This window comes from Anas platyrhynchos, chromosome 2 (assembly GCF_047663525.1).
Source record: "Anas platyrhynchos isolate ZD024472 breed Pekin duck chromosome 2, IASCAAS_PekinDuck_T2T, whole genome shotgun sequence".
NCBI classification, from domain to species: Eukaryota; Metazoa; Chordata; class Aves; order Anseriformes; family Anatidae; genus Anas; species Anas platyrhynchos.
The window spans coordinates 78391514-78407623 of NC_092588.1; the positions used below are offsets into that span (position 1 = coordinate 78391514).

The following is a 16110-nucleotide window of genomic DNA, read 5'->3' on the forward strand; positions in this document are numbered from 1 at the left end:
AACCAAGAGAACTGCAGAGTGAAGTACAGGGTTGTGCTCATGGCAGTGTGTTTGTCATACCCCAAATGTGCCTGAAGGTGCAAAGCAATTGAGGATCTCACCAGACAGTAGATCACATCTGAGAAGTCTCACAGAAAAAAATGTTTGAGACATTTTCATGCAGTGTTTGTGCACCAGATCTCTCAGCTGCTCTCCTGCATTGTCCCATTGATGTGTTTGTCCATAGCTACTTCATAGCACAAAGTAACTGGAGTCAATTCCTCCTGATTTTCATACAGATCTAATCATGGAACAAGAATGTGCTTGGTCACATTTGTACTGGAACTGCATGTACAAAGTAAAGTTTGCACACCCCAATCAATTGGCTTGCAGCAGAAAATAGAAACTGCTATTCATAATGGCTGAACCTATAACTCTGAGCAAAGACTACTAGTGTGTGAATATTACTAATGACATTAAGTGCCTTTATCGTATCTTGTAAAGTGTTATCAATCAAACTACAGGTGTTAAGCAGGTAAAGGCTGTAGCTTGAGGCAATAGATAAGAACTTTTCCCTTGGATCTTAAGCACTGTTCCCTACCAGAGCTTTCCTTAGAAAAAGTGTCAGAGTCTCAAAGGAAAAAAAAAAAAAAGAAGAAGAAGAAAAAAAAAAGGAAAGAATTTTTTTAGGGCTTGGGGCAGAAGAATGAGGGGATTTTGTAGATAGTTTTAGGGCAAGCATTATAAACCTCTCAGAATGACTTTCAATGCCAATCTCCTTCCCAATCACAACCAGATGTTGCTTGTATTTACAAAAGAATCTGCTTTTTTTAAAAAAAATAAAAAAATAAAAAAATTCTGGTGTTAATAACAAGTATGTCTTGTGAACTTGTGAAATATATGGAAAGACGGTCAAGGATATGTGAGCCATGGGAGCTTGTCATACACAAGAGGCATCCAGAATAATATGTGCAGCAACATTACACTGAGATGTCTTAGCTGAACTAGGACCTAACGCACATCACTTGGCTTGCTCTGGTCCCGTGCATAACACAACACAGCTAGTGTTATGAATATTTAATACACAGAAGGTAAAGAAATCAATTGCAATGCTATAACTGAAAGCCACTACAAAATTCTACTATTACTGCTGTGCTGTAAATTACATATGTTATTGATTCTCTTTTATAAGAGAATCCTCTTTATCCTCTTTTATAAGTAAGGTGACTTGGTGGGTTGGGGCCTCAGCCTTTAATCTGCTTTTGGATCCTGCTTGACTTTCAGAGTGAAAATTAATCTGGTAGCCTTATTCTAAGCTTCCATTTAAGTGTGTTATTAAGCCACCAGCCTGCTCAGAGCTCCTGCGAAAGTGGGCTCTGCAGAACAGTGCTGATGTACCTCCACAGAGTGGCACAATGAAACCCTCAGAGCTGGGCCCACTTTCTCTCTTAAAAATGTGTGTGTTTCTTTCTGCAAGACCAGAAACAGCTGCACACATACCAAGGAAAAAGATCATACCAATGCCCAGCTCTAGTTTGAACCACAAGTTTGAATTTTTGAAAGATGAAAATTTGTAATTCGTAGTAAACATCATTGTTATTGTTATTATTGTTAACCACAATTTTTTCTTAAGTAGCTTTCTTTATACATTCTCCTTACTCCAAGAAAGAAAAGAAATTACCAAAAGGAAAAGCTTAAGAGGCATAGGTCTAAAGCAGCCTAAAACAGGTGGAAAAGTAAAAGCCCTTTTCACTTCCATAGTCAGTCAAAGGCTTCAACTCATTTTTAAGATGGGCACAAGTTTTGATAGTTGTGTTACTGGCTGGGAAGAAGGGCAGAGATGTATGAAAGGAACTTGCTTAAGGCTTGTACCAGAAAGCAAAGACCGGAAAATTGGCTCCATATCTCCAGTTCTCAGTCCTTGCTACCAAACCTACATTCTGAAACCATGGAAAATGCAAGTCAAAGCCAGTTGTGAAATTTGCTCTGCCAGAAAAAGGCTCTGCAAAATTTTCTACTTATAAACTGATATCAGAACTACCTACATCCTAAAACAAACCATTGCAGATGAAACAAATTAAACTTCCTCACACACAGGTACATCTTTAAATGAGTTGATTTTGTCAGCATTTGAGCTAGCACCTGAGCATCCTGATGGTTCAGTTAAGATATTTTTAATATCTTTTATCACAGTGAAACTCTACTGTAGCCTCTCAGCTGTCATGAAGACTCACACACTATGTATATACAAATCCAATAGCATAACCCTATTCATAAAGACAATGACCCTGTAAAGGTGAGAATTGCTTTGTGCCCAAACTGGTGGTGTGTCAAAATTCATACCCTTACTCTGAGCCTTTTAGATGCTGGAGACAACAGCCTTGGAATTGTGAGCTCAGGTTATAGCTACCTCTGTGGTCCAGATATGGATGAGCTAGCTGTCTAGATGCCTAGCCACAGCATTAACAAATATGTAAGTTAAATTACCCCACTTACTACTCTAATCTAATAGTAGGAGATCAGCCCCTGATCAGCCCCAATCCCACTTACTAAGAACGACTAATTTGAGTAATTGAAGTGATCTTACTTAACATTTGCCTTAAATGATCTGGCAGTCTGATTCAGATAAGGTTTCAAACAGTCTCTGTCCTTTTGATCTCAAATTAGCTTCAAAATTAACACAGGCTTGGCTCAGATGCAGTCCAAAATCCCTTAAGTATATCCTTCACTGTAACCACGTTCAAGCCCTCTTCCTGATTCCACCAACTTAACTAAATCTCATCTCAACCTCATGCATCTCTATTGCAAAGAGGTGCTAGGGATGGTCTGAACAGTAGGGTAATGCTGGAGAGTTGAGCTGAGCAGCAACACAGCACTTTCAGAAATTCCTGTTGCTAAAAAGTACGGGCAGGGAGGAAGGAGGGAGATCTCTCTGCCTCTTTCTTTTAAGTGCTGTGATTTGATGGAATCTTTCTTATCTCTCTGATATATAAAAAAAACTGCCTGTGAGCAATAAGATCAAGAGACAACATATCCTTTCAGCACAATTGACACTAAATTAATTTATATAAGACACGGTTAAAAAAAAATATTTCTACAAATGAAGCTCAAAGCGAGTCAATGCCTTTAAGGAGTTTTCCTTCTGCCTTATGTTGACTTCACAGCACTGCTTCAGAGAGAAGAGCTGCTAACATTAGAAGGCACACTACACATGACATACCATTTCTTTTATCATAAAAAGCCTTCTTTAGCTGTAAGTACTTGCTTTTAACTATTCCTTTGTGCTTCCATTTACCAGGTCCAGTAAAGTTACCTCAGAACAACTCTAAAGACGGTATTTTCAATGGTGACTTAGAACCTTAACTACCAGATGTGGAGGTTTATCTCACTGGTTTTCTAAATAGCATTCCCCCTAAGTATGCAGACAGATGCCTGGTAGGATATTTCAAGTTACTTCTACAACTCATACCAAAAAAACAAAAACAAAACAAAAAAAAAAAAAAAAAACAGAAAACCACACACACCTTTCTCAGGCACCTTATTTACAACCTGATGTAACAGTATACCTTTGAAAATTGCTTTCTAAAGATATTTTGGCTCACATTTCTCTGCTCATGCTTAGGTGTTTCAGTGTTAATTCCCAGTTTTAAAAGCAAGGGAGCTAAGCTCAGGCTTTTCAAAGCACATAGGTGCAAATAGCTGTTGAAGTGCACCCAGGCACCTGAGGCCTATTGAAAGTAGCATCTATAATTTGCAGCTCTCTCTTTATCATTTACCCTTTACTTCTGTTGAAAGCAAAGATTCAAAAATCTTGTTGTATGTAGTGAAGTAACTTCAGAAGGTGAGACTGAGGTGCTTAACTCCCTTAGAAATGCTCTACTTCGTTAACCTCAGGTCTACAGAAGTGTTTGTATGTTACCTAAAACCACAAAGCCTGATTCTGATTAGGCTGTGTGTACCACTACTGGGTTATAATTCTAAGATAGCATCATGGAAAAACTTCAGTTATAACTTAATTGATTTAAACACTGTCATTACTTTTGAAGGGAAGCATTTTATCCAAGCAAAGGATCACCCCAAATGGCTATATTTGTACTGCAGAATACACAGGGCTCTAGGGTTCAGCTAAGGTCTGCAGTCAAAGTTATTGTATTAACACTTGGATTACACTGCTGCCTACAGGCCCATATTTAAAGTTAGGGTGTAATGCTAGCTTGTGTTTAAACAAGGCTCCCATCCCAAACCTTATAAAATAAGCAAGATAAGAAAGGTATGGGAGAAGGTGCCTAGCTGAACCCATTTCAACTTTCACGGTTATGTTTGTAATTAAATGTATCTCTTCCACTGCTGTGAAGCCACTACAGAAGGGGCTGTTTTCTCAGTAGAACTGCATGTGGATAAGCAAGTTAAAAGGAAGAAAAGGATGAAGGTTGGGCCTGTGCTCGGGGTACTATGGAAGAAGGCACAGAAATACTACAAATGGTAGCCCTGCACATCAAAGGTATCTGTTGAACTTTGCTAAGGTGTTTGTAGCAACCTGTGACTTCCACTTTTGAAAAAGTGCAAATTTTCTAAAGCAAACACAGACATATTTTGAAATTCTCACAAATGTAGGTTGTACACAGAAGATATGAACTTTCTTTTCCTAATTTGTGGTCTACAGATCCCTTACAAATAGCCCAAAGACACCAAGGTCTTCTCATGTTGTAGCTCACTATATTAAGAAAAAAACAGCATGGCACATGCCACACATATCAGCCAAATAAAAATATAATTATTGGGAATGCTGGGATAGAGAGCGGATAGTTTTCCACTTCAGTTCATATTCACAGGTGTTTGCTTTTTTTTTTTTTTTTTGGTAACTGCCTCTAATTACCACGAACATATTTTGGATTTTAAAATATTTTTCGAGTACTGGAAGAAGAGATTTCAGCTTAATATCTGTAGAGGAGCAAGGCACTTCTATAGGCACTCCTTCTCCTCCTTACGCAAATGATTTTGACAATCCAGGATACCAATGACGTCAGCTAAAGCTAATGGCAGCTAAAATGTTGTTCCTTGGTATGCAACAGACCTTTTTTTTTTTTTTTCCCCGAAAGGAGACCCCCTGATTTGAGCTATTAGCAAACTGCCATCATATAAGATCATATAAATTAATAGAAATGTTAGCATTTAGTTTTCAACATCCTCCGCACCCTGGAGGCTAGATAAGGTATTAGTCATCTCTAATTAACGTCGTCTAATGCTAGGCAGTTTCCAGTGACTGCCACTATACAATTGCTTATGTAATGATTGGTCAATTTGTTGCAATATATCATCAGGATTACTGAATTATTGGTCATAATTACAATTGCAGAGTCAATAGCAGTGTCACAGCAAGGGTAAGTAAACACCACAAAATTATGAGGGATGGGAATACCTTTCTAACAGCTATAGCATGTTAGTAGCACAGAGACCACCCACAGTAACAGCTAAGCATGATGATAAATTCCTACTTTGAGAAGGTGGAAATGGGTATTTTCCCCTTAATGAACTGTAGTCAACTTGGTGACATCCCCTTAAAGCACCTTGCAGGTTTCCACCCACCAGCTGTGGAGCATGTGTTTTGCTTGGTTTAAGCTAGTTAAAAACCATCCACCTTGTCAGATTCGATATTACAGACACCGTTGGGAAACCATTCACACTTCAATCACTCCAATTCCTGGTTTCTGAATTGGTCTGATCAGGAGCCCACCTTCCACAGCCTGTCAGAAGGATGCATATGCTTCATTCTCCAAAGCACAGATCCTCAAACAGTGACTAGACATTTGACTTCAGGTATCGTTGACAGGTTGTATGACATCTTGGAGAATACACACCTCGCATATTCCTGAGAACAGCACCACAAGGTCCTCTATGGAAGAAGAGTTTGATAGAAGTGACTACTGCTCTGCATTATACTTTTCAAAGAACAGAGTGTTTGCTCATAATAGTAATGGGAAAAAAAAAAAAAAGAGTCTCTATATCAAGTTTAATACTTTCAAGGAATCAAAACAAAAACTGTTTCAGATAAGATATTTCAGGTTTCACTCTAAGTTCAAGGTGTTGGGAAATGGCCAGAGAGTTCAGTGAGTGGAAACATGACCAGCAAAGTCCAGCATATACTGAAAGAACCAAAGTCTAATCAGGGGAGTTGCTGAGGTTTTTATATTATCTAGCTAATGCCCAACCACAGCCTCATAGGTTGAAAATGTGACTTCATCTCTTTAAACCAAGAAACAAATCATTAAAATTCAGTCAGCACAACTAAAGTTACTCTCATTTAACAAAACAAGAGATAAATATATATATATATATATATATCCACATCAGAGACATTTATAGAAACTGCACACTTGACTACCTATCTTCCTCCATTGGTTTCAAATGAAACAGGCACGGAGGCTTTCTTTGACACAGCCTAACCCTCTTCAACCAGCTGTGGGTTTCAATCAAGTCACTCTTTTAGAGGAATTTGAAGTCAAACATTTCTAATTATTGTTATTATTATCATTTTAGAGCTGCCACAAAAGCCAAAAATCTGGGTAGGCCTCAGCAGTCACGGTGCTGAAGCCAGCTGGGCCTGATGCAGCAGCCACCCAGAGCCAACAGAGTCATGGGCCTGCCGGACCGCAGTCTGCTCTGACAGACCTTGCTCAGGCTGCCTTGGTGGGAACGAAAAAGTGTGCTCACACCTCAGCTAGAGTGAAAGTGACAGGTAATTTCTGAGGAACAAAACTGTGACTGTAGCCCCGCACCCTTTCTTGGAAATCTGGCACAGCCATTTCTGGGAGAGACGGTCTCGATCTGAGCTGGCTGGGTGACAGTGGAATAAGTTGATTTCAATACTTTGTAGGTATTCCAGTTTTGTCTATGGTCTTGAAATGAAAACAAAAGCTTTTCAGCTGGAAGGGTGTTGAAACATCTATTTTTGGGTTAGATGGATCAAGTTTTCAGTCAGGCTTTCAGATCAGACATGACCAGAGACCTCATCCTGGGGTACTGAAAACCCCCATTCATCAACACCAGCCTCTCTGCAAAATGTTTTGGCGGCCAAGGAGCGGCATATTTCAGTTAAAATATATTTAATCAAACATGTTCTGACCAATTCCAATCTTGAGATTATGTCACCAGTTTGTGGAAAGATCAGTATTAAAGAAACCTCATAAAAATAGAGGACTGGAAAAGAAGTAGAGGAGCTACCAGTCAGTCAAAAGACATTTTTCAGCAAAATTAAATATAGGTGCAGGCATATTCTGTTTCATCACATACTGTTCCTTCTAGAGGCGAAGCACTTAAAGTCATTTCTCTATTTTGGAATAAGACCGTAAGACAAACATTTTATCTTCATCTTGGGAAAAGAAAGTTACATTCATGTCCATCAAGACAAAAGCAGTGCAAAACAGAAAATATTAGAATTTAAATAGTGTTTCTTCTTCAGCTGTGTGCAAACTAATTTTTAATTTTATTTTTTTTCCCTACAGGTTGTAACTGAGTATCAGTGCCTTGATGGAAAAGTTCCTAGTAATCTGGAAAACACAAACCCATGTATACACACACATATATAGTATGTAGGACCTGTACATATGTAGGTAGGACCTATACATATATATGTTTGTGTGTACACACACACAGACACACCCCACATCTGGAGTTCCATTCCCACCTCCTTAATAACCACGGTTACAGTAATCAATTTTCCTAGAAGGAAGAGGACAGGGCTAATCTCAGCAGTCTCTAATCACCACTATTTGTACAAGGTAATTTTACATTTCATTTGCACTAGAGATGACAATCAAGTTAGAACTTTTCCTCATAAGAATTTTTCCAGAAGAAAGAATGTTTTAAATGTTGAAAGATTTTCCCAAAGAAAGGTTCAGGGAATAAATGGGAACTTATTTATCTTTTTCAATATCTTTTCAAGTTGGAAAATAGGGAAAAAATTAGGAATGTGTCTCCTCACACTATTGTGTTATCATGCTGCAATGAGGTCTGTATTGAATTCTTTCTCATAAAAGAAAAAATGAAAAAAAATCAGAGAGAGCATAGTGTTTAAAAGCCAATCCCCTATTCAGCGGAAACATTACTGTTTTCCATTTTAAGAATCTTACCACCTTCTTAGAGGAAGGTGAATTGAAATGTGATGCACATTTTCCACTGAATTTGAAACAATATTTTTAAAACACCCTTCTTTCCATGAGATTTTATAATTTGTTCCTTTATTTATTTTGAAACAAATTTCAGCCTATTCTACTTTGCATTTTGGATTCTCTCAAAATTGAAATTCAAAACTTCAAAGCAAGCCATCTCCACAGCCATTACTTTTGCATGATTTTGATCAAAGCCATGGAAATTCCTGGTTCCACCCCGGAATAATGAACCAGTCCAGGTTTCATTTGAAATCCAGCTCTGAGGAGTTGACTTACCTATCTGGTTTGCAAGAATCCCGCTGTCTTCACCTGACCCAAGAGCATCTCCTCAGAACAAAGCTCTCCTCCAACTGGAGGATGTCCATGCAACATAGTCCCCATCCCCACTATGTGGGGGGGCACCAAGGTTTTGCTGTCAGCGTGTAGTTTACCAATCTCCTCCAAGGTCAGAAAGCTCCTTCTTTCCGTGTCTTGAAGATCAAGGATTTTTAGCAATTCACTCACTAGCTGTGTTTGCCTGAAGAGACCCTCCCACTGCTCTTTTATCCTCTGAAGGCAGGCCAATTTTCAGCTACAGCCTGATGGTTGCCTGGGTTAACCTCTGCCTTGTTTCATGAGGCTTAGAAGCCCCAATACACCATTCCAATAGCGTGTCTGATCACACTCCCCTGGCAAATAAACAGAAAATTAGAATTAGCTTCTTTAGGAAAGTGCCAGCATGAAGCTGCTGTCATCTTCTGGGGGGAATACGCAGCAGGCAGGCATGCAGGTAACCCTTCTTTTATATTTAGAGATCGATTGCAATGGGGACACAGAAAAGACAGCTCTGCAAAAGCACTGTAACAACACTATTTCAATATATCTGTGAGGCAAGGCCATGGCATTGTGTAAATGCAATGTTTACTCCTACAGGGACTTTGAGATGAGCATCTCAATAGCACTTTTTAGCCCTTAGATACTGTGTGTATGACACTAGGGTGGCTATTCAAGCTGAAGGCCACCCCTAGTTTTCTCCACATACTTCATATTCAGGTATTCTAGATTTGAATCTCCATTTTTCAGTTCAAGGCCTTTTGTCCTGTAGGTCATCCTATTATCTGTAAGAATTTTTCCATCACACTGGAAGCCTTTTCCTCTTCTCTCGTTAACAGTGACTGCATGTTGAAGTGCTATCTAATGGCACAGGCAACAAGACATGACTTACTTCAACTTATTTTTCACTGTCTGTACTTTAGTAAGGGGGGTGGGAGATATCTGTAAGCAGGTCCAGGTTCAAATGCAAACTTCACTGCAAAGGAAAAGTCAGGTCTCGTGGTTGGTTTAGACTGCAGTCAACATTTAAATTATCCCTGGTGGGAGTGGTATCAACGCAGAGCAGCCCTCCAGGCAGCTCTAGCTGACTCTGGGGATCTAATCCATCCTCTAGACATCCAGAATTCCTGGGGCACTTTAACCTCCCTTAACCTGGATGTTGCCAAAATGAGTGGAATTTTAAAAATACATTTTTTACTTCATTGTTTTAAGTGCTTTCTTTCTTTTTCTTTCATTTTATTATTATTATTTTTTTTTGTTTAATTTGAAAAACTATGGAGCTCAGTATTCATCGTGAAATTCCATCTCCTTAGGACTCCATTCTCTCCTACGCATTTCACTGATTTCCCCCAAATCCTAAACATACATTTAACCATCTCCTGCTAAGGTCAATGGGATTTACTTGAATCCTCGTTCCCCATGAAACACAGAGAAACCCAGCTCCCCTGTGCTTATAGCACCTAAGCTTCTCAGATTCATTCCACAGCGTGGCCTGGGAGAGAAATTGTTTCAAGGTGTGCACAGCAACTGCTGGTGTCAGTGAAGTAAAACCACCAAGGAGCTGCTGCCAAGGGAAAGAAAAAAAAAATAAAAATCCCTGGGGCAAAAAGGAACACACAGGAGGAGAAAAGGGAGCGGGCTGGAGGTGCAGGGTGCCCCTCAGATGCAGCCCTCCTTTCAAAATCACAGAGCTCACCATGGGCACAGGGTTTGGCTGAGTTCTGTACCTGCCTGCACGTATCTGTCTGAGACCTCACAAAGGTCTTTTAAAAACAGCAGCTCTTACGTTACTTCCTGCATTTAATTACCCAATGGTGTGTCAAGTGAGGGCACCCAAAACTGCTCACTGTTTAGAAATGAGGGAGCCAGTGCAGAAGCACCAGAAAATGTCCTCCTGAAGACACCTGCATGGCTGGGAGAGAGAGGGGAAAGAGGCAAAGGTGTGTCACTTATTCACAACTTGAAACACACCGAAATGTTTTCTCACCCACATTGATTTGTTGATATCCATTTACGGTGCAAGAAATTGGATTTACAGACCTGGAGGCAACAATGTTAAAATCTATACAACCACTCCATGGAGCCAAATCTTCTTGGAATGCACTGCAACAGATTCGAAAAGGAGGGAAGCCAGGCACAGGAGGGAAAGCGTGAAATGGAGGGCAAGAGCTAAGGGAAAGGCCTGCAGCCTGTTAGTCGTTCCCTTGATCCTGAGTCTTAAATTTTCTATTGTACGTGCTGTCTGCCCAGAACAGTTTTCTCCGATTGACACAGCAAGTATACAAGTACACAGCTCTCACAAAGCAGCATGATACATTAACATGAATCAAGTCCAAATCCAACTGTTAGAGCTTAAAAAAATAAAGCAATAAAATGACTAGATAAGCAAACTTATTTTTCTTCACTTGTTTTGGGGTCACGTATATATGAAACTTTCTCTCCTGTAACATCTTTCATGGTTTGCAGCAGAAGCATCCTCCACACAACCTCAATGATAAAACAGTTTTGTCCTTTCTAACAACGCCACAGCTTTGAGTGGGTGCCTAAAACAGGTGTTTTGTCTCTTAATTCACCTTTTTTTTTTTTTTTTCCCCCCACTATGCTTTGAAAACACATTACACCTTCCGAAGTCTGGAACTGATTATCAGAATAGGATATTCCTTAACAGAAGCTTTTACAATTCCTTTCAGGATACAGCAGACAACAAATGACAATCCCTTATCCATTTTATTTCACAGATTTTTTCAAACTATTTTAATGGAGGTTTTGCCCCAGAAAAACAGTTGGATCCAAACCTCAATTTTATACAACAAAGCTCACCAAAAGACAGAACAAATGTCATTAAGGCAGTGGTTGGTTTACACACTAAGCATATTTTCCAACTAAGTTCTGTTTGATCCAATAATGCGGTGCTTTGTTTCAAAGCAAGTTCTACTACTACTCCTCAAAAAACATTCCCCTATGTCACAGTGAGAGCATATTTCTCAAATATTAATTCACAGCATTTATTTTGAGGACATGTTTATAGAGGCTGTAAGGAAGTTCAGATAAAGTTGATGCATTGTGGCAGTACGTGAAATGAATTGTTTTAATAGGGAAGAAGTTTAAGATAATCTCTCAGATCTGTTTCCTTTACTGGTTAAAACCCTTTTGGTCGTGTCTGTGAAAGTAATGCTGGCCACTTTTGTTTATTTCTCTTTAATTGAAAGTTTTTAACCCTGAAAGTGAAGCTGAAAATAAAGATGCTAGTGTGAGGGGCATCATGCTCCCCCAGTGTGTGTCTTTGTTTCCAGTTGCAGATGTCTTAGTATGTAAGTGAAGAGATTATTTTTGCCTTTCTCCCCTGAGTTTGTGGTCCATTTGTCATAACTACCATCTGCAGAAAGGAGCTTGGCTTTGCTGAGTGCCAATTCTAGGTATGCTAGGGAGCTGCATAAAAAGGGGATGTAAATACAGCTAGCTGTAAAATTTGTGAAGTTGGTAGAAACAGGACAGACTCTGACAAGCAAAGGGGAAATCCTCAGATGTGTCTTACTGTAGGACAGGAAACTGGACATGAAGAAGTTACACAACTCAAATGCAATACTACCTTCTTGAACCGTAGTATAACAATTAGGATTTTGCTGGTGAAGTCCAAGTGGAGGTCTGAAATCCAGAGGCTTCTCTCAACAATTTCTGTGATCCTGTGGCCTTACTCAGTTAAGAAAATATTTCTCATTCCTGGCAGATTACCAAAGTTATCTTTCTCCTCTGATACTGTTTTTTTTTTTTTCCTTTTTATTTTTTTTCCTTTTTTATTTTTTATTATTATGTTGTTTTTTTTTTTCCCCACCAACAAAGAGGGCTAGACAATCAGACATACACTTACTTAAGGAATTTCTCATATATTTGAAGAAAAAAAAAGAGGGGGGAGTGCTAAACAGACAAAACCAAGTCACTATTGTTCCTTTCTCCAACAGACTAGAAACCAGGAACTTTTTCCAGCAGTCTTGGGTATGTTTGTCTAGATCTCACCTCTCTCCAGTCCAGGGCAGAGATCCAAGGACCCTGTGTCCCATGCAAGTGTTCTGTGAAGCAGGACTGAGGACTCTGAGCAGAAGCTTGACTAATGCAGCCTCATTGCATCTGGGGTCTGAGTAGTGCTTTGCTTTGCTGGGCAGCTATTCCAGAAGGCCTGGAGCTCATCCAAATACTTCTAGGTCAGCCTTGAAGTGGACACCTAACTAATATGCCCTCCCTTCAGCTCTACAGAAAGGCACTGGCAACAGGTGCTCATCTGTCCTCTGTCATCGCTCAGCGGGTACACCAGGTCACCCTCTGATTAGTGAGAGATCCTTGTGTTGTCCAAGGCCACTTAGACCACATGTGGGCCAGTGACGAAGCACCTACCTTTCCCCAGAGACTGTTTCTTATCTCAGACATAGGAAAATATTACTTGTTCAGCTACAGGTAAACAAATCTGACCCAATGGCTTTCTGCTAATTTTTCTGTACCAGGCAGCCGCTGCCAGACCAGCCACAATCAACACCCAATCAACCACAAAGCCTACAACTCATGATGCAGTTGAGCATAACAAAAGCATTTCAACACTGGATTAGTTATATCCATCTGGCTCTCAAGGAACCTTTGCAGACTTCAATAGTCTCTTAAAGGTTTAGGGTAACACTTAACAAGCAAGCAAGCAAGCAAACAAACAAACAACAACAAAAAACAAACAACAACAAAACACCCATGACTCCATTTCCCATTATCTGCAAGAAGACTTGCCTAAAACACAGGATCAAGCCACGCTGACTGCAAGGGAGCATGCTCATTTCTGCATTGCCTGGTAATCAGGTGAGTTTTACTGAGGTGCTCAACGTGCCTAACACTGGCCACTCACCAATGAAAATGTTAGCTAGTAGCTTCTTTTTGTACTGCCTCTGAAAATGCTGTACATTTGAAAATTTGGTGAGGGGTAGAACTGGCCTGCCTGATACATTTCTGAATGTTGAAATGTAATTCATAGTTACTGCTGATATATAATCCAAATAATTTTTCTCAAGACCACAGTCATGGCCAGTTCTGCAATTGAATTAATTTTAATGTAAGTGAAAAATATCTTGGTATTAAGATATGACAGAGACCTAGATGTACTTCTTTGCCAAACAAAAGGACAGCTTATGTCCCCAAATATGAGACTGACTTTTCTGATATATTTTTTTATTATTATTATTATTTTATTTTCCCCAGAAAGCACTATGGACAGAAAGCAGGGCAGGCAGATTTTCCATTCAAGTGCGAAGGTTTTTCCTTTTTGCGAAGGTTTAACTTCCTTGTTTAAATTATCTGAGTGGCTGAGTGGCAGGAGGGTGGAGCACCTTAATAATTTGCTTTTCTCTTTTACAACTGAATTAAATATTTAAAATATCTGAGGGTGTTGGGAGAGCGGTCGCTCTTATTGCATTCCTTTGCAGGCGGCGTTGCTTTTGCAAGACACCTGTCTGCATGAAACTCTGTAAACGCTTCTTAACAGGTCCCCAGGTAGCAGAAAGAACACAGCTGCTAAAGAGCGTTAATGGCAAGACAGCTGCTTGGCTGACAGAATTGGAACTGGCGCGATGCATGTGCTGGGACTGTAAACAGGAATGAATTTTCCTAAAAGCTTTATAAGTAAAAATGTTTATTTTTGGAATATTAGCAAAATAAAAGGAGTTACAATGTTCCTTTAATTTTAAGTCAAAACATAACGACATGCAGCTTTTAAGAAGGTTTATTTTATAGAAAAATCTTAAATTGAAACAAGGTGGCTTAGAAACAACTTCAGAAATACCAGGGATTTCTTCTATATGTATATATAAAACACACTTGGGCATTTTTTTGCCCTTAATGCATAGTAAAATTGGTCATGAAATCCTTCTTTCCATAAACCACACATCAGGTATTGGGGAACACTTCTCTGGCTGCCAAATCTGCCATTGATGGAAAATGCTTTGTGTGTGGTGCAAAGAGATATTACAAAGTGGGTGCAACAGGTTATTGTTCACATGCTAAGATGGTGAAATAGAGGTCTTCTGTTTCAAGGACAGGCACTGAAATGAACACTCTTGCTTCCTAGACTTCGCTCAGCCACATCCTTCCCCTCTGAGCCAGAGAAACTCATTCAATGCCAAAAAAGTGCCCCATTTTGGTGGACACAACCTAGGCACAGACTCACCACTGCAATTATGAACCCATCTGGACAGCCAGCATTAGATTGGTTGCAAACAACTGACATCCCTGTGGACTCTCGTGGACCTCTTGCTCAGGTCAGTGTTGCCTTCTGGGCTTTAGCTTTCACATGTGTAAGATGGAGATAGCACTATTTACAAAGTTTACATCGCCAGCTGCTGCAGTGATTTAGGAATGTTTAGAAAGTCTTCAATCTCCTTTGAAGGAAGACAGAGCATAATTTGTGTTGGTAAAGAGCCCTATTTGCTTTGGAAAGTTCATTTCAGGACAGCAGAACTTAAACCCCTAGCAAGTGCTACGAGGGGAGTAGCAACACAGCACTCTAATCTTTACAATGTGAGCAGTACGCACCTTGTCCTCTTGAAATGCCATCACTTCTTTGTTAAGATCAACAGAGACCTTTAAAAACCTGCAGAGACTTCATCATATTTCTTAAACTCACTCAAAGGCATTTTCCAACATCCCTACTACACGGCCACAAAACTGTTGGCGTGCTGCATGAAGGGATGGAGACAGCGGGTCTGTTACCTCTACATAGCTGTTTACAGCTTCTCATCTGGGGCTCAGTTTAGAGTTATTAATTGCCTTTTTCACAGCTGGCACCAGAAGCCTCACATGTTGACTCAAAGCATGATGTGATAATTAGGCAGGGTGAGGAATCTTTATAGGTTTTGCTCTTTGGTACTATTTTGTCTTTGATCTTCTCTGCTCTCCTTTCCAGGAGCATTATAGCACGCCAGCAGGAGCTGGGGGTGGGCCTTTCATCAACCTGGGGGGAAAACTTCCTCCCGTGCCCCACAGCAATCTGCTCTCAGTCCTAAACTTCCCATTTGGTTAACTTCTATGTGCTAGCTGGAGCGCCTGTGAGGTGCCTGTAGTCAGAAGAGTACATATGGTGCACCTTCCACCAAAGCACAGATCAAATCAACACATTAAAAGAGAAGCAGGAACAGAGTTCAATAACAAAATGCACAGGCTTTTACTAATGCCTTCTCTACATTAACTTGGTTGAAAACTTGTATTTTGCTTTGCAGGTTAGGAAGGGTGAAGGCACATTGACCATAAAACGTTCTGCAAAAACCAGTGGACCTTTCTCACTTGGGCTTCAAAGCTCCCCTTACTGCAAAGTTATAAAGACATTTAACTTACTTGTTTTGCTGTTATTTGTTGGATATTCACAAACAGAAGGTGTGGAAATAATTATAATTATTAAGGAATAAGTCCTAGAGCATTTATAGTTTTCTGAATAAATTGTTTTCCCAAATGCTCATTCTTGGGCTATTATCTCTTATCATTTTTTACATATCTGGCCTATTTGTTGCACCCTACCCCTCTCCAGACCTGGGCTGACATGTAACACAGAGGCAGCAGGCAGGTCTGAATTTCACAAATTGTCACCCTGCCACTCTGCAAGGCTTTTAGAAACACAGCATAGCAAAAA

At 39.9% G+C, this 16110-nt stretch overlaps 2 long non-coding RNA genes across 2 annotated transcripts in view; one reads left to right on the plus strand and one right to left on the minus strand.

Annotated features, from left to right (window-relative positions):
- Positions 1–16110, minus strand: part of LOC106018100 (uncharacterized) — a 47196-nt gene that overhangs the window by 18547 nt on the left and 12539 nt on the right. Inside the window, exon 2 of the long non-coding RNA XR_011807727.1 lies at positions 8424–8815. This is a non-coding gene — a long non-coding RNA (uncharacterized lncRNA). The remainder of the gene's footprint in view (positions 1–8423; positions 8816–16110) is intronic.
- Positions 7698–15832, plus strand: LOC140001925 (uncharacterized). The gene is made up of 3 exons (XR_011807728.1): positions 7698–7757; positions 14557–14746; positions 15704–15832. It is a non-coding gene; the product is annotated as an uncharacterized lncRNA (long non-coding RNA).